At 43.2% G+C, this 25,755-nt stretch overlaps 1 pseudogene; it reads left to right on the top strand.

Moving 5' to 3' along the window:
- The first annotated feature begins 1,676 nt into the window (after positions 1-1,676).
- Positions 1,677-24,961, top strand: LOC116747816 (annotated as a pseudogene).
- Positions 24,962-25,755: the final 794 nt, after the last annotated feature.

The raw sequence follows: 25,755 nt of genomic DNA, 5'->3' as shown, positions 1-25,755 counted from the left end.
CCGCGGAGCGGCTGGGCCCGTGAGCCATGGCCGCTGAGCCTGCGCGTCCGGAGCCTGTGCTCCGCAACGGGAGAGGCCACAGCAGTGAGAGGCCCGCGTACCACAAAAAACCCCTCCCGCGCAAAAAAAACTCAGTTACATCCACTGTACCATACCTGCTGAGGTCAGAAAGTGGGCTCCCGCCACCACTTGGAAGCCTTTCCAAGGACAAGGGCTAAAACCAAAACCTTTCTCATGGGAACCTACTGTATAGCATGGGGAACTCTGTTCAATACTCTGTAATGACCTATATGGGAATAGAATCTAAAAAAGAGTGTATATATGTACATGTATGACTGACTCACACTGCTGTAGAGCAGAGACTAATACAACATTGTAAATCAACTAGACTCCAATAAAAAATTAATTAAAAAAAGAAAACCTTTTTCATTATCCACAACGCTCTAATCCCTAAGCCAGTCTATAGATTGCATGTTTTTACAAGAATTACCAAATACAGCTCAGAAAATGGAAAGTATGCTTGGTGCTCAGAAAAATAAAAATATATTTGTATATATATATATGTGTGTATATATTTTACAATTTTATAAATGCTAAAACTCCATATTTAAATATTATTTAAATAGCATATTTAATGCTATTTAATAGGTTTTGGTATATATATTATGTTAATTTTTGGTAACAGGTTTTGGTATATATAATGTTAATATTTATATAATACATGTATGTATTAAAATTATGTGTATATTCAAGGTCACCACATTACCTTACCCAAAGAAGTCCCTATAGACAAAGTACCTCCGACTTAGTCATCCTACATTTTGAAAAGAGTAAAAACTTAATATATATATATATATATTTTTTTTTTTTTTTTTTTTTTTTTTTTTTTGCGGTATATGGGCCTCTCACTGTTGTGGCCTCTCCCGTTGCGGAGCACAGGCTCCGGACGCGCAGGCTCAGCGGCCATGGCTCACGGGCCCAGCCGCTCCGCGGCATGTGGGATCTTCCCGGATCGGGATACGAACCCGTGTCCCCTGCATCGGCAGGCGGACTCCCAACCACTGCGCCACCAGGGAAGCCCTTAATATATTTTTAAAAGAAAAAAAATTGTCATCAGATCCATTTTAATATGGCTGACTAATGTTACTAAATGTATAACACTGTCTACTACTAAATTACAGTTGAAATGCATTACTAAGAAAAGATGATAACCCCAACTATAATTTTAGTTTTGTCATATATAAAAGATAGATATGACTCCCGGCCTACGTTTTTCTGGAAATATCGTTCGTTATCTGTTCATCTGTCTCAGAGAGTCAATGCCTTGTGCCATCGCCATTTTGATAACAATCTAGTCTTTACAAGGCCAAGGTATGAAGGTATCGTCTCTTGTAAGAACCTCTCACATCCGGTGTGACACTTAAACTCTAAGTGTAACCCAAGCCTTAGCTTCGTCCCTACTGTCTTCAAATGTGATGTTCTTTTCTATTACGTTTGGAGAAAAAGGGGTTTGTCATCTGACTGCTCCAGAGTCATTCAGTTGGCACCTCCTTTTCTGCTTTGCGAGCTCCTGCTCGGGGCCACCCCAGGCAGCCTTTCCCTCCCCTGCAACGATGCTGTCATGGAGCACGGAGGGTGGGCCACACGCTCTATGGTGGCCTGCCTTCCATTCCCCCATGACGGCAGGTGCGAATGTTTAAGACTTTACTGACCAGTTGGGGATAACTTACTGGTATTACAGGGTAGAAAGTACTTTTTAACTGGATGCTAAATATGAATTCTCTCATAGTCCAAAGGAAAAGAACAAAGGACATTAAACGCTTCATTGAGGAGGGTGGGGTCCTTGTGACGGGACATCCCAGTTCTCGGCCTTGCTGCCAGGCCCACTCTCCTCTGACCCTTCCAGAGAGAGAGAAGGAGCCCCCTTCTTCAAATGTGTTCAGTGTACAGTTTTCACTCCATTGTAGGAAAACTCCACTCACTCTCCTCAGGGGTTAGCACTGTACTGGGTTGATCATCTTCTGTGGTGGGCACTCTTTGGGCCCCATCCAGGCCCCCTTGGATCCCATTTACAGTTTCTATACGCTCCTCTCCAGGCTCCTGTGTGCTTTTGCTTCTAGTGGTCTAAAGTTGAGACTCTTTGATCTGCTTTAAAGAGCCAGGGACAGGCAGGCACGGGAATGTGAAAGCCCAGCTCCCTGGCCCGAAGTTGGGACAAACTCAGAGGCGTGACATACTCCAGAGCTCCCCAGCAGGGTCCGGCTGAGGCTGGCTCTTCACCTGAGATCACATCCTCAGGGTTCCTCCCCTTCCCAGTCCCCCGCTTCTCCCACCCCTTTAAAGGTCTCCCTGGAAGCACGTACTTAAAAAAAATCACTCTCATACGAATTCTCATCTCAGGGTCTTCTTCTCGGGAACCGACCTAAAGCAGCACCTTTCTACCCATTTTTAAGCGTAGTCAAAGGCTCCATAATTCTCAGGCAGTACATTCCCGAAGTGCAGCAGAACAGCCCAGGGTCTCTGGTGTGATAAGCCAAATCCTTCTGAGTTCTCTCCCCAACAGTGTGGGATGAAACTGCGCCACTTTACTGCTCCAGTCCCCAGTGGGTAAATGCTGGGCAAAATAAACCATCTGTCCCAAGGACAAAAAAATCATTCTCAGCAACAAAGTTAAATCCGATTAAAGAGGACAAACTTTCCCCAAAGCAATACAACTTGCAAAGAGGTGCTTTACCCAAAATTAGACTCTATAATTGGCCAGGCTGATTCTCTTCCCTTCTTCTACCTCCTGCCCGGTTGCCAACCATACACAGGAAGTAAGTCCATCGCGTGCTGTTGTGAAAGAACAAGCCATCTACGCTGAGAGCCGTTTTTAGTAATACAACGACTCCACAGGGGCTTTGACAAAAAACGTCTCTCTTCTCTGGTCCAGTGATTCTCAAACTATGGTGCCAGGACCACCAGCAGCAGCATCTGGGAACTGGTTAGAAGCACAAATGCTCTGACCTCCACCTGACACCTAGTGAATCGGAAGCTCTGGGGTTGGAAGCCCTCCAGGAATTCTGAGGCATGCTCGAAGCTGAGAACCACTGCTTTGGTCAAGGCAGGCATCTTCTGTCTTTAATCTCTGTGAACATTTTTTCAAATTCTCAGGAGAGAAAGTAGGATTGGCTGTTACTAAGGAGTTTCAATCCTCGATGCAATCATCTATGGCAAGGAGAAAGGATGAGTAGAATGAGGGGAACTCTGAGAACAAAGAAGCCTCCGTGAACTACTGCATCCACCATTATTCACTGGTCTAGGAGTCATGGAAGAAGTCATCTATGATGTACTAGAATACAATGGATCAGGTCAGCCAAATATAGAGGTCTTCATGACAGTGATTTTGAAAAATGGAAACAAAGCAAGATTCTCTGCTTCAGACTGTTTAGCCGTGCCTAATATTGAGATGAGCGCTCCGCTAGTGTGTTCTTATAACGTGACTGAATTACCCCATTAGTGTACATACTGTCAAAATTGCTTACTTTTTTTTGTCCCTATACTGGAAGCATCTCAAAGACAGGGACTATTTCTTGTTCACCTCTGCATCTCTAATGACTGTACCACAGTTAGGTGATCAGTAAACATTTCTTACATGTTGAATAAGTAAAAAGAAATGAGGCATCAAAGTAATGTAGTAAATTCCTAACTAGAGGAAAGCCCTGGGATTAGGATTGAGGGTTAGGTTCTTCCATTTACATAAGTGACTCAAGGCAGCTCTAAACAAAATCCAGGTAGACCCAAAAGTACTTTGTGGTAAAGTGGTAGGGCAGGGTGACAACAGTGGAAACATTTTACAAAGGAAAGGTCCTTTTTTGTTTTTTGGTTTTGGTGCCTGCAGAACAGGCCCCTACCCAGTTCTACTGAGATATAATCAACATACAGCACTGTATATGTTTAAGGTATATAGCACAGTGATTTGATTCACATATATTGTGAAATTATTGCCAGAGCTGTCCAGGACTTTGCTCAAAACCCACCAACCACTGCCTTTAGCAGGAGGTAACATAATCTTTAAATTAAAGGGTCCAGAGATAAGAAAGGAAGCTACAAAAACAAACAAACAAAAAACACAACGAGATGGAACCAGCTGGGACCAAGACAGCAACGAACCTGACCTCCAACAGACCCTGAGTCTCATTATTTGCTGATTTTACTACATTAGCATATTCAAATGACACACCTACTGGTGGCCATGACCGGACATTAAGGATCAAAAAAGGATACAAAGGGAGTGGCACCCACTCCCTCGGAAAAAGCCCTGCCCCTTCCCCAGTAGACTAATGCATGTGCCTCCCCACCATTAGCCTCACTCCTCCTCCCTGTGTCTTCACTCTTTAAAATTAAATCCCTCTCACCAGGTGGGCAAGAAGATGACCTGTGAACTTAGTTCCCTTCTCCATTCTTTGGCCACTGAATAAAGCTTGTGCTGAGTCGATCTCAGCTCAGTTTTGTTATTACTCGGCTGCTCTAACCTGAGCAGAAAAAGAACCCTCCCCTGCCGAAGCAGAGAGTCTTGACCCAGGATAGGACCTGAACAGGGTCCATATGACAATAATTTTAGTTAACATCCATCATCTCAAATAGGTACAAAAGAAAAAAAGAAAAAGGAAAAAAAGGTTTTTTACTTTATGTTAAGAACCCTTAGGATTTACTCTTAACAACTTTCCTATATACCACACGGCAGTGTTAACTATAGTCATCACGTTGTACCTTACATCCCTAGTACTTATTTACCTTATAACCTTATACCTTATAACTGCAAGTTTGTACCTCTTGACCACCTTCCTCCAATTCTCCCTCCCCTCATCCCCCACTCTGGTAACCACATATTTGATATCTTTTTCTATGAGTTTAGGGTTGTTTGTTTGTTGTTTGTTTTAGATACCACATATAAGTGAAATCGTACAGTATTTGTCTTTCTCTGTCTGACTTATTTCACTTAGCATAATACCCTCCAGGTCCATCCATGTTGTCGCAAATGGTAGGATTTCATTCTTGCTCACGGCTGAATAATATCCCATTGTGCATATATCTACCACAACTTCTTTATCCATGCATCTGTTCATGGACTAGAAAGGTCTTTAATTGGAATCTTAAATTGCTTTTGCCTCACAAAGGAGAGGCCTGTGGTTGCTTTTCAGACCCCAGAAAATAACATTTTTTCCATTAAAATCTATTGCTTTCCCGTAAGGAATTTATGCTATTTCCTGGGCTCCCAAACCCTTTGTGAAGCTCCAACCATTTGGAGGACAGGGCAAGTTTTGAGGGGAGGGATGTGAAATCTGAAGACTGAGTATAAAAGGGCTGGGGGGAGCAGAGCAAACATAAAGAAAAGTGGGTCTGGGTGGGGTGCTCGAGACCTTTGCCAAGCAAATACGTTGGGGAGGGGGAGATGGGGAATGTCATCTGGTTTTTTAGAAAGGGGGTTTTAAGTTAAGGACCATTTATTTTCAGAGGCATAAATGTAAAACTACAATTTAAATCACCTTCCAGGAGTGAAGACATACAACTAATTCATAAGCAGAAGGGGATCAGAAAATGCCACACCTGTGGGACTTCCTTGGTGGCCCAGAGGCTAAGACTCCGTGCTCCCAATGCAGGGGGCCCAGGTTCCATCCCTGGTCAGGGAACTAGATCCCACATGCCGCGACTAAGAGTTCGCATTCTGCAACTAAAAATCCCACGTGCCACAACTAAGACCTGGCACAGCCAAATAAATAAATATTAAAAAGAAAAAGAAAATGCCACCCCTAAATATGCCACCTTGACATAAGGATTATTTTGAGCTAAAGGCAGTTAAGAAGCAACAAATGCAGAAAGAACTCTCTGCCCTCCTCCTATCTGCCTAGAAGCAGAGCACAAATTTCTCCTTGTAAAAGTGTTCCCACTCCCCTCTCCCACACCAGCAAGAGGAAAACCACCATTATCACCTGAGACAGAACCTCAGTCCCAAGATGGGTCCGCATAACAAACCCTACTAAACAGCTTTTATCTTCCACTTGTTTCTCCCATATATTTTACCTGCCCACAATTTACTGCCCCTGGAATCCCAAACCCCTTGTTCTTTGTCTTATCACTTCTCCACAAACTTATCACCCTTTGTTAAAATGGAATATAAGCCCCTGGATCAAAGTGCCTGTTGGGGTCTTAACTTCCTTTCCTGTGAGGCCCTCATGTGCATATGTCATAAACCTTTTCTCCTGTCAATGTCTATTGTCAGTTTAATTAGCAGGCCCCAGCTACTGAACATAAAAGCATATAGGAAAAGTTTCTCTCTCCCTGCAATGTTTTCTTGGGTCCTAGAGAAACAGCTTTTATCTTAAGATGTGGAAAAGAACAACTTTAGTTTTTTTCCCACAGGTTTTGGATTTTGTCTTCCTCTCTTTTGCTGTATGTGTTCATCTTGGTGGTTTCCTTGATTTTTCCAGTCAGTGATACCTGCATGATTCAGATCATCCCAGGCTTCCCTGTACCCAACCTTTGAGGTAATTGATGATAAAGGAAATATAAAGACTTTGAGACATAGTATTTTTTTTTTTTTGCCACACCATGCGACATGTGGGATCTTAGTTCCCCGACCAGGGATTGAACCCGCGCCCCCTGCACTGGAAGTGTGGAGTCTTAACCACTAGATCGCCAGGGAAGTTCTGAGACATAGTATTAAGGTGAATTTACTTCTGAACAAGAGGGAAAACCTGATCGAACACAGCAGGATTAAGTCCTATGGGATGGAGTCTTCAAACTAACTATCAAATAATAATTCAGAGACAATTAAAGTATTGAGGATTTACTTACATTTAGGGACTACACAAGGGAGTACAGCTCCCATGGAGACCCTCTCAGACCAAAAGCAACGGTGGGACTTATAAAAATCAAACCGAGAAGGTTTCATAAAGGATGACTGGTTGAACAAGACCAAGTTTGTCAGTTCAAGATTGGTTCATTGTAATGAAGCCGGGCACAGGCCATTTACGGAACCCCAAGTCTGGTTGTGGTTTTTAGGAACTGTGTTTACCCATCAAGTCTGTTATGTTGACCCCAGATATGCAGTTGAGTTATACATAGGCTGCAAAAAGTCACAGTTGCATCATGAAGCCATTTTTCTGCTGACTTGGACCAGTTTTCCAGTAAGTGGCTTCTCAGTTCCTTTTAGCGGGGCCCTGACCACGCACTGCCTTGCAATTTCTCATACCCTCGTGGCTCAGGGTTCTGCAAACCTCCTACTTTGCTAAACCCAGGGTCTGTCACTGTGATCAGGAACATCTCCGTAATTAAAAGTTGATGGTGACAGACATTCTTTGCTTGACCAAACTTCAGTCAGGCTCTTGAACCTTCTCCTAGGCCCATCTGCACACTTTCTTGTAGAACCTATTTTTGGCAAGAACCCTGCTAAATCAGTTTAACCAGAACTCCCTCCCCTGGATATCTGATCGCCCTCAATATGTGATCAGGTTCCTCATCCTCCACCATCCCCCAGGTAATGTCTGACCACCCTGCCTTGTTTTCAGTGAAGAATCCTATTAGGTCAGTTGAGCTAGAACCCCCCGCCTTACCCCTGATGTTTTCTCTTAGTAATTTTCTATCCACTGACCTTCCACCCTGCTCCTTGGCTACAAATTCCCACTTGCCCATGCCATATGTGGAGCGGAATCCAATCTCTCTCCTCCAGTGGGCCCTATACCTATCATGAGGGTCTGGAATATACTTTTCTTTAACAATGATTCATATCTGAAGGGAGAACAGATTAAGTGGACAAGGTAGAAAAGAATGTATCTGTGTTGGGAGGTGCCCAAGACCACCCCTAGGTTTGATTATTCACTAGAACTCACAGAACTTTTTTTTACTGGAAGCTGGTTTTTTTTTTTTTTTTTTTTTTTTTTTTTTTTTTCAGTAGGCGGGCCTGTCACTGTTGTGGCCTCTCCCGTTGTGTAGCACAGGCTCCAGACGCGCAGGCTCAGCAGCCATGGCTCACGGGCCCAGCCGCTCCGCGGCATGTGGGATCTTCCTGGACCGGGGCACGAACCCGTGTCCCCTGCATTGGCAGGCGGACTCTCAACCACTGCGCCACCAGGGAAGCCCCTGGAAGCTGGTTTTTTAACTGGAGGCTGGTCACACAGGCAGCCTCTGCCTAGCAGGTATAAAAATTCTAGATTCTTGGAAGGAAAGCAGGTGTTCAGCATAAACCATATTGCTTGTACAGTGCAGGCACAGTGAGCTAGTCTTATCGGCTAAGAGTGGGAACTCTCTCCACAATCGAAGTTTCCAGATGCCATTCAACAGCCAGCCTAAGCAGGCCCTTAGCAGGCAACATAAGCAGGCTTTCCAAAGGACTGCAGTCAGGCCTGCTATGTGAACTCTTTTCTGCACATACCCTCATTTGAAATCATTCTTTATCACGTTCAACTGTTTTATTTAGGGCACCATGGACAACATAAATATTTCTATAAAAGATTTATCAATCTTAAGGAAGATATCTACTTTTCCACTTAAGTTTTACAAAGATTTTGCTCCCTGGATTAATTTTTTCTGTCAGATCTCCCAGACAAGGGATCAGCAAATTATTGGCCTGTGGACTAAATACAGCTTGCCCTTGCTTTTGTAAATAAAGTTTTATTGGAACGCAGCCATGCCCATCCATTTATATATTGTTTACAGCTGCTTTTACACTAGAAGGGCAGGCTAGGATAGTTGTGACAGAGATTGTATGGGCCTCAAAGCCTAAAATATTTACTATCTGGTCCTTCAGAGAGGATGTTTGTTAACCCCCATCCTAGACCATAAGAAGTACAAATAATCAGCTTTCTTTTAATACTCTCAAGTATGTTCCTCAAAATATGTATTTCCTGTTTTGAATATAGTGTTCATCTAATAAGGAGAAAACACTGAGAATAAGACCACTAGATGGGCATTAACTGTTGGGATGGTTTTCTCCATCTAAGTAGTGTACTTCTGCCCAGTACACAGAATTGTCACAATAATGGCTAAAATGTTCTAAGAAAAAGTGTTCTCCAATAATACAAAGAATTGTTGCTATATTTATTTTTTTATTATTATGTTATAGCACCAGGCTTCAGAGTGCTGGAAGAAATCTGATATTGGAGAAAGTGACCCCTTCTCTTGGTTTTGGAAATTCCCTAGTGATCACTTATGGGCTCTAAAACAGTTGGTTTAAAATAATTTCTCTGAAGGCAATTTTCAGAGGAGAGGGTAGGCTGTTCCTTGAAGTCTTACCACTCATCCTGATCAAGCTTGGGATGTACAAACCCTACGGTCAACCTCACATTGTTCTGGATGGAATAGAGCTGAAAGCAGTTTCTAAATGTCCCCGCCTCAAGGATATTATACGGACAAGATTTACTGATAGACAAAGAAAGAGAAAACCAGACCGAAAAAGTTATTGTGAATTTCAGGAGACCAGCTGTCCATGGACATCAAAATTCTGCACAGGAAGCTTAGGGTTAAAAGTGCAATAATCGGGCTTCCCTGGTGGCGCAGTGGTTGAGAGTTCGCCTGCCGATGCAGGGGACACGGGTTCGTGCCCCGGTCCGGGAAGATCCCACATGCCGCGGAGCGGCTGGGCCCGTGAGCCATGGCCGCTGAGCCTGCGCGTCCCGAGCCTGTGCTCCGCAACGAGAGAGGCCATGACAGTGAGAGGCCCACATACCAAAAAAAAAAAAAAAAAAAAAAAAGGGCAATAATCATTTCTAACTGCGCTGGGACTTGTAGAGGCAGGAATTTGTAGAGGGGTCATTCCAACTCCCAGAGCAGCTCTCAAGTGGTACTACTACCCTTGAGTCTCCCTCATGTGGGAAGACAAGATGAGGCCCAGGAACTCTCCAAGCTCTAGACACAGAAGCAAATCTCTCTTCAACAGGGGTCTGCTGCAGAATGGATAACAGGGGGCCGAGACCACAGGTGGTGGGAGTGACTCTGAGAAGTCCATAATCAAGGTGAATGAAAGGAAGATACAGCAGCCCTATCTGATATTCATTCATTCATTCATCCGTATTCATCCACTCAGGACATATTTATTGATTATGTGGTATGTGCTAAATGCTAGGTGCTGAGTAAAAACTGGAGCTTACAGTACAGTGGAGGAGATGGACATGAAATAAATAGGAGCAGTATAACATAATGGTTAGGAGAATGGCTTCAAACTACTCGGGTTCAAATTCCAGCTCTGCCACTTGTTATTCTGAGCAAGTTCACTTAACCTCTCTGGGACTCAGTTTTCTCATCTATTAAGTAGGATTAATAATAATACCGACCCTCTCTGAGATGAACCAACTGTAACTGCACACAACGTGGGTGAGTATTGAATGAAAGAAGCCAAACACAAGGGTACACACTGTATGACTCCATTTACGTAAAGTTCAAAAAGAGGGAAAATGAAATCTATGGGGTCAAAAGTCAGGATAGTGGTTACCTTAAGGAGACATGAGGGGGACTCCAGGGTTCAGGTAATACTGTGTTTCTTCTTTGTCTGCTGGTTACACGAATGTGCTCACTTTGTGAAAATTCACTGGGCTGAACATTCATGTGAACTCTTCTACATGTACGTAACATTCCCATAAAGAGTTGGGAAAAAACTATAGGAACAAAGCTAAAAGACAGATTTAGGGCTTCCCTGGTGGCGCAGTGGTTAAGAATCCGCCTGCCAATGCAGGGGACACGGGTTCGAGCCCTGGTCCGGGAAGACCTCACATGCCTCAGAGCAACTAAGCCCGTGCACCACAATTACCGAGCCTGTGCTCTAGAGCCCGCGAGCCACAACTACTGAGCCCGCGTGCCACAACTGCCGAAGCCCGTGCGCCTAGAGCCCGTGCTCCGCAACAAGAGAAGCCACCGCGATGAGAAGCCTGCGCACCACAACGAAGAGTAGCCCCCGCTCGCCGCAACTAGAGAAAGACGGCACGCAGCGACGAAGACCCGATGCAGCCAAAAATAAATAAATACATTTATTTTAAAAAATGACATATTTAGATAAAGGACAATTTTTATGCACAAACATGTCCTTTATAGTTTTATTTATCCCTACGAAAAATTAGAGACAGCCTAAAAGTCCAACAGCTTTTTAAAAGATAACCATGATGACTGTAACAGAAAAATTCTCCAATCTATTACTAATTGATCAAAACAGAACATAGCATTTTGAACACATACTACTTTATTTCTGTAATCATTAAAGTCTATTATCAAAAAGGAAAAATAATGACCTCATTGGTTGTTGGAAGGATTAAATGGGATATTACACTTAAAGTGCACAGAAGAGTACTTAGCATGTAGTAACTGTTTCTATACAAATATATAACTGCACACTGTGAGAAGAAATAGAATGAAAAATGTGGTGTTATAAGAGTAGATCCAGGATCCAGGTTAGGTTTTCAAAACAAAGGATTCCTGTCATCCAGGACGCCATGATGCCGACCCAGAGCATTAACCACTAAGAGGCTTTGCACTCAGAGTCCAGAGCCACCAACCTCGGCACAGGCCACAAATGAACACCCAAACAGAAAGGACTGCAGACACTCAGTGATAACAGCAATAATACAGTACACGGACATAGCTTGTTATGGTTTAAGAAGTATTTTCACACAAAAAGACTCACGTAGGTATAACAACAAACCAGTAAGGTAGATAATATTCCCAGTCCTCAGATAAAGTGACTGAGCTGTGATGACTTTTTTTTTTTTTTTTGTGGTACGCGGGCCTCTCACTGTTGTGGCCTCTCCCGTTGCGGAGCACAGGCTCTGGACGCGCAGGCTCAGTGGCCATGGCTCACGGGCCCAGCCGCTCCACGGCATGTGGGATCTTCCCGGACCGGGGCACGAACCCGTGTCCCCTGCATCGGCAGGCGGACTCTCAACCACTGCGCCACCAGGGAAGCCCTGTAATGACTTCTTTAACGTAACCCAGAAAGGGGAAGTACTGAGGTTTGAGCTTCATTTGTCTATATGGCCAACTTCAAAACATGCATTTCCCCCAGTGCCCCAGACCTTCCACAATCTGGGCAGCTATAAACAGACACAGAAGACACTCTGCATCCCATTCCTGTCCCTTGGAATCTGGGAAGGAAAGCAGAAGAGTGCACTCTAGCCTTTCCTTCTATTGAAGGACTACTGTCTGGGAAGGAAAGAAATTGAGCCAGTCAGATCTCCTTGTACACATGCTAATGACAGACCTCCTAGCAAACACTCTAATAGTATTAACTAGTAGTCTTTATCTATGGAATACTTTGAGGAGGATGTACTTGGTTTGTCTGGCATTGTTTGTGGTAAACAAACCTGGAACATACGTATTTATGGGGCATGGCTCCCTGGAAAATGTAAGTTATGTAACAATCAGAGTAGAAAAAATGGAGACATACCATCACCAAAGTAGCTTTCTTTTCTTGTAAGTGATGACTTTGACACTGCTTAGAGATCTTATATGTTAAATCTGACCTGGTATGTGTCTTAATGTGGCAAGAAAGGGCCAGGAGAGCTGCACTGGTAGTCCCTGACTTCCCATTGCTTTGTCTGTACCTTGTCAATACTTCAAATACTAGGCAAATGCAGAATTTTCTATTACTCATCCATAAGCTTCTCTTACTGAAGCAGGGAAAGGAAGTCCATAGGAAGTCACCTCGTCATAGCCAATAGGTCGACGATGGCTCAGAATAAGGCAAATGTGCAATCCTCCCCACCCTACCCCTGCAAATCCACAAATATTAGATAGAGCACAGTCTTCTGTGGAGGCATGCTGTTATTACAAACATAAACACCTCATCTCCTTGTATGTAATCCATCTCCAGAGAGGATTCTTCTGCTCTGCTTGGAAATTAGGTACAAACTTCTAACTCAAAGCTATAGTATACGAAAGCTAGATCTTCCAGTGTGAGCATCGAAGGATGCATCATAGTGGAGTAGGCAGGCCATAGCTGACCGGGAGGAAATGGATAAAATTATCGAAGTGGTTTCTGGTGGTTGTATCTTAGTGACTGAGCCTCATTAAAATATCTATCTGGTCGATACATATTGTAAAGCATGCTGTGTTCTGTCTTACACGTGGGAGTAGATTCTGTCTACTTGGCTAATGGGTACAAAAGCCTGAAGGCACCAGAGTTAGGTGGAGTTTACTGACTTTTTATAATTCTTCATTAAAAAAGAATTCCACAGGCACACAGCAGGCTGGCCGTAGGTAAAACTGAGAGAGATGAAGTGTACCTTTGGATCTACCATTATTTTCTTTCTCTCCCTGAAATAGCCATTCCCCTCATACGAAAAGTATCCTTTTTCTAAATGTTACAGTCCTGAGCTCACCCCCAAAAATACCTTGCTGTGTCCCAAAGTTCTCTGTCGGGTAACAGAAACTCTGAAATTGTAACCATCCACTTCATTCATTCATTAATTCACTAAACATTATTGGGCACTGTTTTGTATCAGACATTTTAAGTTGTTGGGGACAAAAGAATGTGTAAGAAAGATCCTTCCCTTCCTTCTTCCCTGCCCACAAAATCCTATTATTTTGGCCTCATAAAAATCTTTTGGAGGGACTTCCCTGGTGGTCCAGTGAGTAAGACTCCGAGCTCCCGATGCAGGGGGCCCGGGTTTGATCCCTGGTCGGGGAACTAGATCCCGCATGCCTGCTGCAACTAAGAGTCCACATGCCGCGACTGAGACCTGGCGCAGCCTGCCTAAATAAATATTTTTTAAAATCTCTTGGATTCTCTCTTTCCTTTCTACATCCCTGCCACCATCATTTTGACTCAGCCCTGGTGAACTAATATTGGATCTACTGCAGTAGTCTTAACTACCCATCCTCTTTGCATCCTTTTCCTTCACACCCAGTCTCCACATATGAATTAATATTCCTAAAACGTTCTTCTTGCTCCAAGCTGCCCTCAGATCCTCTATGCTCTGATCCTTACCTGCCTTCCTAGATGTATCCATTCCCATTCTGCAATAGTTATCGCTAATCTGCTTAGGTTCTTGGACTACACTATGGTCCTGTGCCTCTGTGCCTTACCGTGTGGAAGATTTTTTTGCTAACAGTTTTACTGAGATATAATTCACGTACCATAAAATTCACCCACAAAAGTGTATAGTTCAATGGTTTTTGGTATATCTACAAAGTTGTGTAACCATTGCCACGATGGATTTTAGAACATTTTCATCAGCCCCAAGAGAAACCCCTTACCCACTGGCTGTCACTCCCCGTTTCTCTCCAATCCCCTCTCAGCCCTAGGCAATCATCAATATACATTTTTTCTCTATGGATTTGCCTGTTCTGTTCATTTCACATAAATGGAATCATGTATTTAGCCTTTTGTGTCTGGTATCTTTCATTTGCATAACGATATAGCATGTATTAGTACTTTATTTCTTGTTATTGACAAATAATATTCCATTGTATGGATACACCACGTTGTATTCATTCATTCACCAGTTGATGGACATTTGGCTTCTTTCTATTTTTTTGGCTATTATGAATAATGCAGCTATGAATCATTCATGTACAAATATTTGTGTGAAAATATGTCTTCAGTTGTCTTGGGTATATACAGGCATACCTTGGAGATATTGCAGGTTGGGTTCCAGACCACCACAATAAATTGAATACCACAATAAAGCGAGTCACATGAATTTTCCGGTTTCCCAGTGCGTATAAAAGTTATGTCTACACTATACTGTAGTCTATTAAATGCACAATGGCATTATGTCTAAAAAATGTACATACCTTAACTGAAAAATACTTTATTGCTAAAAAATGCTAACCGTCATCTGACAACACAGGGTTGCCACAAACTTTAATTTGTAAAAAACATAGTACCTGTGAAGTGCAATAAAGCAAAGCACAATAAAATAAGGTATGCCTGTATCTTGGAGTGGAAGTGCTGGATCATACGGTAACTCCATGTTTAACCTTTTGAGGAACTAGCAGGCTGGTTTCCAAAGTAGCTATGTAATCTTACATTCCCAAGAACAGTGTATGAAGGTTCCAATTTCTCCACGATCTCACCAGCTCTTATTACTATCCGTTTTTTTGATGAGAGACATCCTAGTGGGGGTGAAGTGCTATCACACTGTGGTTTTGATTTGCATTTCCCCGATGATTAATGATGCTGAGCATCCTTCCATGTGATTATAGAGATCTTCTTTGGAGAATAGGTACCTCTCTGCTTCACGCTCTTCCCTTGTCTTGAATGCCCTCTCTCCCACTTTGGTCCCCATTCCTGGTTTGTTGAGAACTTCTACTTATCCTTCAAAATCTGGCTTAACCATCATATTCTCTCTGAGGTCTTCCTTGACTCTCCCAGGTAGAACTATCTCCTTTGAGCCACTTGTGTATGCTCTGCAACACTTATCACCCTGTGTTTTCTAACACGTAGGAATGCCCCCACACCACAGACTTGGGGCTTGGTCATGTAACTTGCCTTAGCCAATGGAACATGGACATTTATGACTAATACCACACCCTAATACAAGCTCTCATGCTGTTCTCGATATGGTTTTGTTCCCCTTTTTGACCTTCTGCCTTCCACCATGAGAACAGCTGCAGATAGTATCTGCTCTTCAGCTTGGGTTCCAGAATGAGAAGACACATGGAGCTAAGTTGAGCCCAACAGAGCCCAAAGGTCCCCAAATGAATTCCGCCAAATTATTTTTGCTACTCAAAGTGAGACCCAAAATGAAGCATCCACGTTTATAATATTTACAAATATTTATATTTACAAATATTCAGTGCAATGCTTCTCCTCTGAAAGAGGCTGAGAAATCTTACAAACTGATGCTTAGGAGGAATCCTGAAAAGTGATCTAGTAACACTTTTCATCTCAGATAGGCTTCACTTCAAACATGTGAGAACATTTTTAAAAAGAATTCCAGTAAAGAATAACATAGTAATACAGGAATAAATTTAATACTTAATGCACATGTGTAATGGTGGGAATTCTGCTTTACATCTAACTTATTTCTTCATGCTATAGTTTAAATTATTTTCCTAAACCTTGGAGAAACGGAGGAAAACTGATCTCTGCTTCTGCGATAGAGATTTTTATCTAGGAGGTTCAACCATAAAACAGTGGTTTAAAAGATACAGGCACCCCTGTGTTCACAGCAGCACTATTCACAATAGCCAAGACATGGAAACAACCTAAATGTCCAGCGACAGATGAGTGGATAAAGAAGATGTGGTACATATGTACAATGGAATACTACTCAGACATAAAAAAGAACTAAATAATGCCATTTGCAGCAACATGAATGGGTCTAGAGATTATCATACTAAATGAAGTAAGTCACAAAGAGAAAGACACATACCATATGATATCACTTATATGTGGAATCTAAAATATGACATAAATGAACCTATCTACAAGGCAGAAACAGACTCACAGACATAGAGAACAGACCTGTAGTTGCCAAGGGGGTGGGGGAGGGAGGGACTGGGAGTTTGGGGTTAGTAGATGCAAACTATTACATATAGAATGGATGGACAAGAATGTCCTACTGAATAGCACAGGGAACTATGTTCAATGTCCATAATGGAAAAGAAAATAAAAAAGAATGTGTGTGTGTGTGTATGTATATATATATATATATATAACTGAGTCACTTTGCTGTACAGCAGAAATTAACACAACATTGTAAATCAACTCTACTTCAATAAAAAATAAATAAATAAAACAGTGGTTTGGAAAGAGAGAAATTTTGTCCCTCAGAGGACATTTGGCAATGTCTGGAAACATTTTCGGTTGCCACATCTGTGGGAGAGTGGTGATGGTGGAGGGTACTACTGGCATCTCGGGGGTAGAAGCCAGGGATGCTGCTAGACATCCTACAATGCATGGGACAGCCCCCATAGCAAGAACAAAATCTAGCCCCAAATGCCAATGGTTGTAAGGTTGAGAACTCCTGCTATAAACTATCAAGACTGGTGGTAAGGATGGGTGAAATGAGTCTCATTATTTTTTTTTTATTACTGAAGTATATTCACACTTAACCTTTGAGACCATCCCATGGCCTCAGTTGGCTGCACTGCCAACATCAATTCCTCATCCCCACCCCCCAACTTTCCCTTCCAACAGCCATCAATTTCTCAGGGGTGGAGCATTTGAGCAAAACTAAGGCAGTAAGTGCACTCCATCTCTCTATACAATGATTCGTTCACAGGTAGGCATGTGGCATGCTCTAGGCCAATCAGGGTGAATATTAGAACTGCTGCTGGAAAGGCAGCAAGTTCTCTTTCTCCTGCTAGAAGTGAAGGAAGAAAAAGGAACCTTAGGTATTGCCTGCAGCCATCTTGAGACTGCGACAGGATGCATCTTTAGGTTGAACAACTCTGCAAAAAGCAGAGTGGAGAGGCAAAATCCTTGCTGATGTATTTAGGCTACTGGATCAAGGCTCTCCAAAAGCCAAACTAGTCTGTAAACTTTTTGCTTGCAAGGGTTATAAATCCTTTCATTATTTAAGCCATTTTGAGTTACATTTTCTGTCACTTGCTATCAAAAGCAACCTACTAATATAACCATCCTTAACACTTTTCTCCAAGATTGAATGTTGACAGTGATTCCAAAAGGAGGGAATGAATTAATCTAGGATGGTCAGGAGTATGTATGGTTTGAACAAACTTTTCAGGTGATTCTCACGTTCCTTTGCTTCTCTCCTCTCATCCCCAGTGCCATAGACTGAGCGTTTATGCCCCACCAAAATTCATGTTGAAACTGAATCCCCACTGAGATGGTATTTGGAGGTGGGGCCTTTGGGATATGATTAGTGCATTTATAAAAGAGACCCCCAAAGCTCCTTGGCCCCTTCTGCCACGTGAGGATATAGTGAAAAGATGGCCACCTACGAACCAAGAAGCAGGCCCTCACCAGACACCAAATCTGCCAGCCCCTTGATCTTGGACTTCCCAGCCTCCAGAACTGTGAGAAATAAATTTATGTTGTTTATAAACCACCTGTCAACTAAAAAAATATGCACAGCCTAAAAGTTGAGAGTTATGTTTTATTCGGGGGACATACTGAGGACTTCAAGCCTGGAGGCAGCATCTCAGGTAACCCTGAAAAAACTGCTCTGAGGAGGTGAGGGGGGAGCTAGGATATATAATAGTTTTGCAACAAAGGGCAGGTAGTAGGAACAAAAGATTACTGTTAATTAAAGAAAACCAGATATCTCAAGTTAAGGAATTTAGCGCTTTTCTATGTATGAGAAGATGCAAGAGTCTGGGCTCACTGAAACCATTCCTTTGATATGCACCTCAGCTATCTGGGGCCAGTATCCTGTGTTTTCACATCCTGAGTTCCCTCAGGGCTCACCGTGGGGAGTGGCTGCAGTCTGATGGCTGCTAGATGGCAGGTATTCCTTGTTTCCTTCCTGAGTTCCCTCAGGGCTCACCAGCTCACCTCCCGGTGACTGTGACATGCTTTGTTTATCGATATGGCAGGCAGTATTTTATTTCTCACACCCAATCTATGGTATTCTGTTACAGCAGCCTGAACAGACTAAGACAGAAATTGGTACCAAGAAGTGGGGTGCTGCTATAAAAGAATACATAAAAATGTGGAAGCGGCATTGGAACACAGTAATAACTAGAGGAGTTTTGAGGTGCACGCTAGAAGAAGCCTACATTTCTGTGAACGGGCTAAGACACCCGATAAGAAACATTATTTTCCTTTTTTTTTTTTTTTTTTTTTTGCAGAAAATCATCCCCTGGGTTTTCTTCTTTGAAATACCTGCCGCAAGGTGAAGGTGAAAATCAGATATCACTCTAGCTCAGTGGTTCTCAATACTCGCTGCTGCTCGTGGGAATGAACTGGGGAGCTTATTTTTTTTAATTGAGGTATAGTTGATGTACAATATTATGTAAGTTTCAGGTGTACAACAGTGATTCATAATTTTTAAAGGTTATATTCCACTTATTATAAAATATTGGCTATATTCCTTGTGCTGTATAATATATCCTTGTAGCTTACTTATTTTATACATAGTAGCTTGCGTCTCTCAATCCCCTCCCCCTATCTTGTCCTTCCTGCCTTCCCTCTCCCCACCGGTAACCAAGTTTGTTCTCTACATCTGTGAGTCTGTTTCTGTTTTGTTATATTCATTAATTTGTTTTGTTTCTTTTTTTGCTGTACACGGGCCTCATCACTGTTGTGGCCTCTCCCGTTGCGGAGCACAGGCTCCGGACGCGCAGGCTCAGCGGCCATGGCTCACGGGCCCAGCTGCTCCGTGGCACGTGGGATCTTCCAGGACCGGGGCACGAACCCATGTCCCCTGCATCGGCAGGCAGACTCTCAACCACTGCGCCACCAGGGAAGCCCCATTAATTTCTTTTTATTTTTTAAGTTCCACATATAACTGGGGAGCTTTAAAAGCTCCTAATACCCAAGCCACCTCCAGAGATTCTGATTTAATCAATCCGGTGTTTGGCTTCCTGGTCATAGAATTTTTTAAAGCTCCCCAAATGATTCTAATGTGCAGCCAGAGTTGAGATCTCCCTGGGCTTCATGCAGCATAGAATCTTATAAATGCCGTTCAACAACCTCTTTATCTGCCAGGCTGACCATTTTGTTCTCAGTCAGTGATTTTTGTGTATGGTTTTCGGAACTTTTAGACATTGTCTGAATCATAAATTTTCATTAGCTACAGATGAGACTAAATTGCATGGTTTCCCAAAATAAAATTACTTAATACTTCATGCTTGCTTAATGTTTCTGATTAGGAAAGACCCAACGTGGGAATAGAAGTTTCATATTAAAGCAAATCAATAGACCATGAGACAGAAAAATGTTCAATGAACACCTCTCTGGGCATCTTAGAGGGGTAAGTTCCTGGGCTATTAAAGACAGGAACTGTCACACATACATATACATACACACACACACACACACACACACCACTAATAGCCTATTTCCTTCGGTCTAATTTATTCCCAAATATCAGAAATAGGGACTATTCCATTGGCTTCAAAACCTGTGACACTTCCTCCTCTCTCTCAGGCCCCAATGCTAGGATACTACAGATGCCACAAAACCCAGACTGATCAGGGAATTTACGTTCATCACCTTGATGAGTAAACTTAGGTATTTTCCTCTTGCAGCTGAGGGTCACACGACGTAGAAAAATAATTCCAACTGGTCACAGGATAAGAACAGTGAAGACCTCAACAGAACATTAGACCCACATTGCAGGAGGGTTATCCAGGAAGAGAAGGAACCAGAATTCTCTGGTTAAGTCTATTTCCTATTGTTCTGACAAATCCAGTTCCCATCAGAATGTTCACATGCCCCCACCTTTGACTGAGCACGTGGAAACACTGTAGCATCAAGTGCTGCAGAAAACTGTTGTCTCCACCTGGAACTGCTGTGTTCTACTGACACCAGGAACTGGTCTCCCTGTCGCTGGTTGCCTCATACTAGAAGCTGTTCCTTCCTTGCGCAGTAAGTCAGATTGCCTCAGCACCTACATCAGAAAGGCTCTAGATTCCATTCATCCAGAACGCGATAGATAGCAATGTCAGGGCAGGTTGGAGAAAAGCAAATGGGAAAATCCCTCACTTCAGCAGAATATAGGAATTGGCTGATGAGGGGAAAAAGCCAACACTTAAAGAATTTCCAAATGCCCATCATGGTAACAAATAGCTATCTGTTATATTTCTCTTCTTTTTCCCCCCAATTTGCTGCCTTTGCAGGATCCCCTCTAAATGCTATTTTGAATTCTCTGTAGCAGTTGATAATTGAAAGTTATACACATTCTTGTGGATAGATTGAGCACCATCATAGCATTATCCAAATAGGATTCTGCTGGTTTCTAAGGTACAAGAAACATCATTCTTATATTTCTTTTTTGAATTAACTTACTTGGAAATAATTTCAAATTCACAAGCTATAAAAATAAACATTGTACAAAGAACCCTGTATATCCTTTACCCAGATTCACCTATTCTCCACCCCTCTCTTTGCAAATTTCATACGTCATGGCCCTTGATCCCTAAATATTTCTGTGTGTACTTCCTAAGAGTAGAGCTAGTCTCTTCCATAACCACAGTACAGTTACAGACTAATTGGATGCCAGACATTGGGTTCGTTGTTAGCTGTTGGGTTTTTTAGAAGTAATTTCTGTAATGTTCTGTAATTCTTGGTAAATAATTTTGAGCTTTCCTCTGGGATGCAGTTAAGTTACTTGGAAATAATTTGATTCTTTCAAATCTTGCTTTTCAGCTTTGTTACGCTGAATCAGACCAGAGCAGCCTTTAGTCTAGGCCTAGCTCGATCCCACTATTGAGATAACACCTTTCTAAATACTCTACCTAATGCCCACATAGTACAAGGGTTCTCCAGTCTAGCAAAAGGGAAGATGAACTACTCCCAAACTTGTGTGATCGCCAAGAAGTTTTCCACTTGATAGTTTTGGGAGATTATTTCCCTGGCCTCAGCTAGTTTCCTTAAAATCTCATGTACAAAAAAAAAAACAAAAAAAACCTCATGTACAGATCAGCACTAAGCTGACGATTCAAGGGAGCCCCTCTGCAGACCTCCAGAGTTCAGTCTCCAGGCAGCGCTCTCCTCTCTGGTCCCCTGCCCTGCAAATCCTAGCCACCGTGGCCTCTCCAAATTCTCAACTATGTCTCCGCAACTCAGGAAACCTGGGGGTTCTGTTTGCGTTTCCCGTCCCTGCACCGAGGCTTGCAAACTGGCTCCAGGCAGTAAACAGGGGCAATCATACGGTTCACCTTGTTTGTGTCTCTTCTCTTAGGGATCTCTGTCCTGTGCCGCCTATCGTCTAATGTCTGCGAACCATCGTTTCGTACATTTTCTCTGGTTCTTTAGTTGTTTAAGGTAGGAGGGTACATCTGGTCCCCGTTACTTCATCATGGTCAGAACAATGTTTTTGCCTAATCTACTGTCCATATTTCGATTTTGTCAGCTGATCTAATAATGTCCTTTATGGTATTTTCACCTCCCCTGCAGTATACGGTTCAGTTTAGGCTCAGGTGTTGCCATTTAGCTGTCATGTCTTTTCAGACTCCTTTAATCTCAAACATTTCCACAGCCTTTGTCTTTTATGACACTGACATTGAAAGAATACCGTCCCACCTCCTTTTCCTTGTTCTGTGTCCAGCCGATATTTCCTCAGGATTAGATTCAGATTATACATTCTCAGTCAAAATACTACATAGGTGCCATGTATCCTTTTCAGGGTATCACCTCTGGAGCTACGTGATATCCCTCTCTCCTTCACTGGGGATGTTAATTTTGGTCACCTGGACTAGGTGTTGTCCAATTTTTCCATTGTATAATTACTATTTTTTTCCTTCCCTTGCTGCTAATGAGCAGTCTCTGGGGAGACACTTAACAACCATGGAAATATCCTGCCCATCACAATTTCCCCTACATTTAGTATCCACTGATGATTCTTGCCTGACCGAGGCTTTATTATGATGGTTGCAAAATGATAATCTTCCAACTCTAGGACTCCCTCCACATGGACCCTTGGCATTGTACTTGTAAGCAAAAGCCCACCACCCTTCTCCCCCATTTATCCATGTATATACCTGTTTTTCCATTGGTTTATAATTCAGTACTGTAATTAATTATTTTGGTGCTCAAATTGTCTAAGATTCAGCCTGCAGAAGCCCCTTCAAGCTGGCTCCTCTGTACCTGTGGCATGTCCCTAACATTTTTCTGATCACTTCCTTACTTCCTGACATATCGGGATATTCTATGCTCCTCTTGAATCGATCTCACTACTTCCCTGGAATCAGCCGGAGAAACATAGTTTTAAACTGTGAAATGAAACTCTGACATACACAACTGGCTTTCTTCAAGATCTCAATCCAGGAGAAAAGAAAAAATTCTCTCAGACAACCAAGTCATTTAAACTTGTGTCCCATACTACCAATCAAGAAGCACAATAACTGACGAAAGCACCATATATAATGCTACCTATAAACCCACTAAAATGGAAAATACTTGGAATATAAACTGACTTATACTCTCTTCTATCCATAAAAGTTACTCACAAGTTAGTTCATATATGGTTAATTTACATATTCCGGATCACAGAAGTTTCATTACATTAATATACTTTGCATAGCACTTTATAAGCATCAGCTGTGTTCGACTGCATTAACCCAATTTCTTCATCTTTCCCAGTATCCATACCATTTACTGTGTGACTTTACACACCTTTCCATCAAAAGGCCAGGTATACAAGCCCACTCCTTAATTTTCAGTTCAGCCATGTGGCTTGCTTTAACCAATGGTAGATATGACACAGGACAGGCTTGTAAAAGTGCTTCCACAATGGGGCTTGTTCTCTTGCAATCTTGCACTCCTGCCATTTCCATGAGAAGGATATATCTGGGTTAATCACCCTTGTCCAGCCCTGGGGGGATCAGTCAACGTTCCAGCCATGTGAATCCAGCCAACATCGGCAGAGTTGCCCAGGAAGCCCAGCCTAGATTAGCTAAAACCTGTAGATCTATGAAAAACAAATATTTATTGTCATATACCACAGAGGTTTGTGATTGCTACAAGGCAAATGCTAACGAATATGTTAGCTAATATAATACTCAAATATCCCTCACTAGATAGGTAGAACGGATATCATTACCCTCTCTTTACAGATGTGGAAATGAGCTTCATACAAGTCAAATGATTTGATCATAGTTCTAGAGCAAGTAGGTGGGAGAACAATATTTCAGAACCTAGGTTTTCAGAGTTGGATTCCAGGGCTCTTTCCACTGCACCTCTTAGTAAAGCTGCCTCGAAGAGTGGAGTTTAAGGGCATTCCTGTGGAGTCACATGTTCATCAGGGGTCCTACGACAAATGCTTGCTGAGCTACACTCTTCTCTTGGCCACCTAAGACTACGGCTGCCTCACCCTTCCTGACTGGAAACCACCAAACTTGGAGCAGAGAACAGACTGGCATGTGTCATTATAATTGGTCACACTAGTAGCCAGTTTATTCTCTGTTCCGGAAGCTATAACCATTTGAGTTCAGCTCACAACTTACTACAAATTGAAATGAATATCCATGTTCTTCTGAGTAAAGAACCACACACTTCAACAACAACAACCAAACAAAAAAAGAATTACGGAATTGTAACTAAAGCCTAGAGTTTGATAAAGCAGGGCTGTTACATTTTCTTAATGTCTTCACACGGGGAAATCATTAAAATGATATTTAAGTTCTTTTTTGTACCACCGTGAAAGATCTAAAATTTTCTTTAGCTTAGAAAATATCAACAGGCAGTGTGCTGGGCACTCCCGCGGCTCCGTCTCCTGCTACAACGGTGTGTAGACGGCATAGACCCAGGGGCGCCCCTCGCTCCCGCCTCCGACCACCTCCAGCCTGTGTTCCACTCGCAACCTTCAGAACCAGCCGCTCAGCTGTCCTCGGCCACCGGGACCGCCAACACCATATTCTGAGCTTAACTCCATAAAGCCGCCGTCAACCGCCTGGCCAACATGCATCTGCCGGCCTCCCGCACCTACCTCTCTCTGGGCTCCTATTTCCACCACCACGACGCGGCTCTGGAGGGCCTGGGCCACTTTTTCCGCGAAGTGCCCGAGGGGAAGCGTGAGGACGCCCAGCGCCTCTTGAAAATGCAAAAGCAGCGCGGCAGCCGCGCCCTCTTCCAGGACGTGCAGAAGCGTCTCAGGATGAGTGGGGTGAAACCCAGGACGCTGTGGAAGCCGTCGTGCTCGCGGAGGAGAACCTGAACCAGGTCCTTGTGGACCTGCACGCCCTGGGCTCTGCCCGCACAGACCCCCGCCTCTGTGACTTCCGGGAGAGCCGCCTCCTAGATGAGCAGGTGAAACTCATCCAGACAATGCGCGCCCACCTGACCAACCTCCGCAGGCCGGCTGGTCCCCAGCGGGGGCTGGGCGAGTCCCTCGTCGAAAGGCTCACCCTCCAGCACGAGTAGGAGCGTCCGGAGCCCAGCGGCCTTTGAGGAGCCCCTCTGGTGTCAGGGCCTGAAGCCCCGCTCTGCAGCCACTAGGCAGCTTTTAACCACCCTGGAGCTCTCTCCCAAGCCTTGGACCAAATGGAAACAGTAAAGCTTTTTGCAGCAAAAAAAAAAAAAAAAAAAAAAAAGGAAAGAAGAAAGGAAGCAAGAAAGAAAATACCAACAATCTCATTAGCTCAGAATCAACATAGATGTCCATCGACAGATGAATGTATAAGGAACATGTGGTGTATATACACAATGGAATATTACTCAGCCATAAAAAAAGAATGAAATAGGGACTTCCCTGTTGCCGCAGTGAATAAGAATCCGCCTCCCAATGCAGGGGACACGGGTTCGATCCCTGGCCCAGGAAGATCCCACATGCCGCGGAGCAACTAAGCCCGTGCGCCACCACTACTGAGCCTGTGTTCTAGAGTCCACGAGCCACAACTACTGAGCCTGCGCTCTAGAGCCCGTGAGCCACAACTGAAGCCCATGCGCCTAGAGCCCATGCTCCGCCACAAGAGAAGCCACCGCAATGAGAAGCCTGCGCACCGCAACGAAGAGTAGCCCCGCTCACTGCAACTAGAAAGCCCGCACACTGCAACGAAGACCCAACGCAGCCAAAAATAAATAAAATGTTTTTTAAAAATAATGAAATAATGCCACTTGCAGCAACATGGATGGACCTAGAGATCATCAGACTAAGTGAACTAAGCCAGACAGACAAAGACAAACATCACATAATATCACTTATATGTGGAATCTTA

The sequence above is a fragment of the Phocoena sinus genome, chromosome X, assembly GCF_008692025.1.
Source record: "Phocoena sinus isolate mPhoSin1 chromosome X, mPhoSin1.pri, whole genome shotgun sequence".
Classification (NCBI taxonomy): Eukaryota; Metazoa; Chordata; class Mammalia; order Artiodactyla; family Phocoenidae; genus Phocoena; species Phocoena sinus.
Note: the sequence above shows the minus strand (reverse complement) of the source record. Positions and strands in the feature narration are given on the sequence as shown.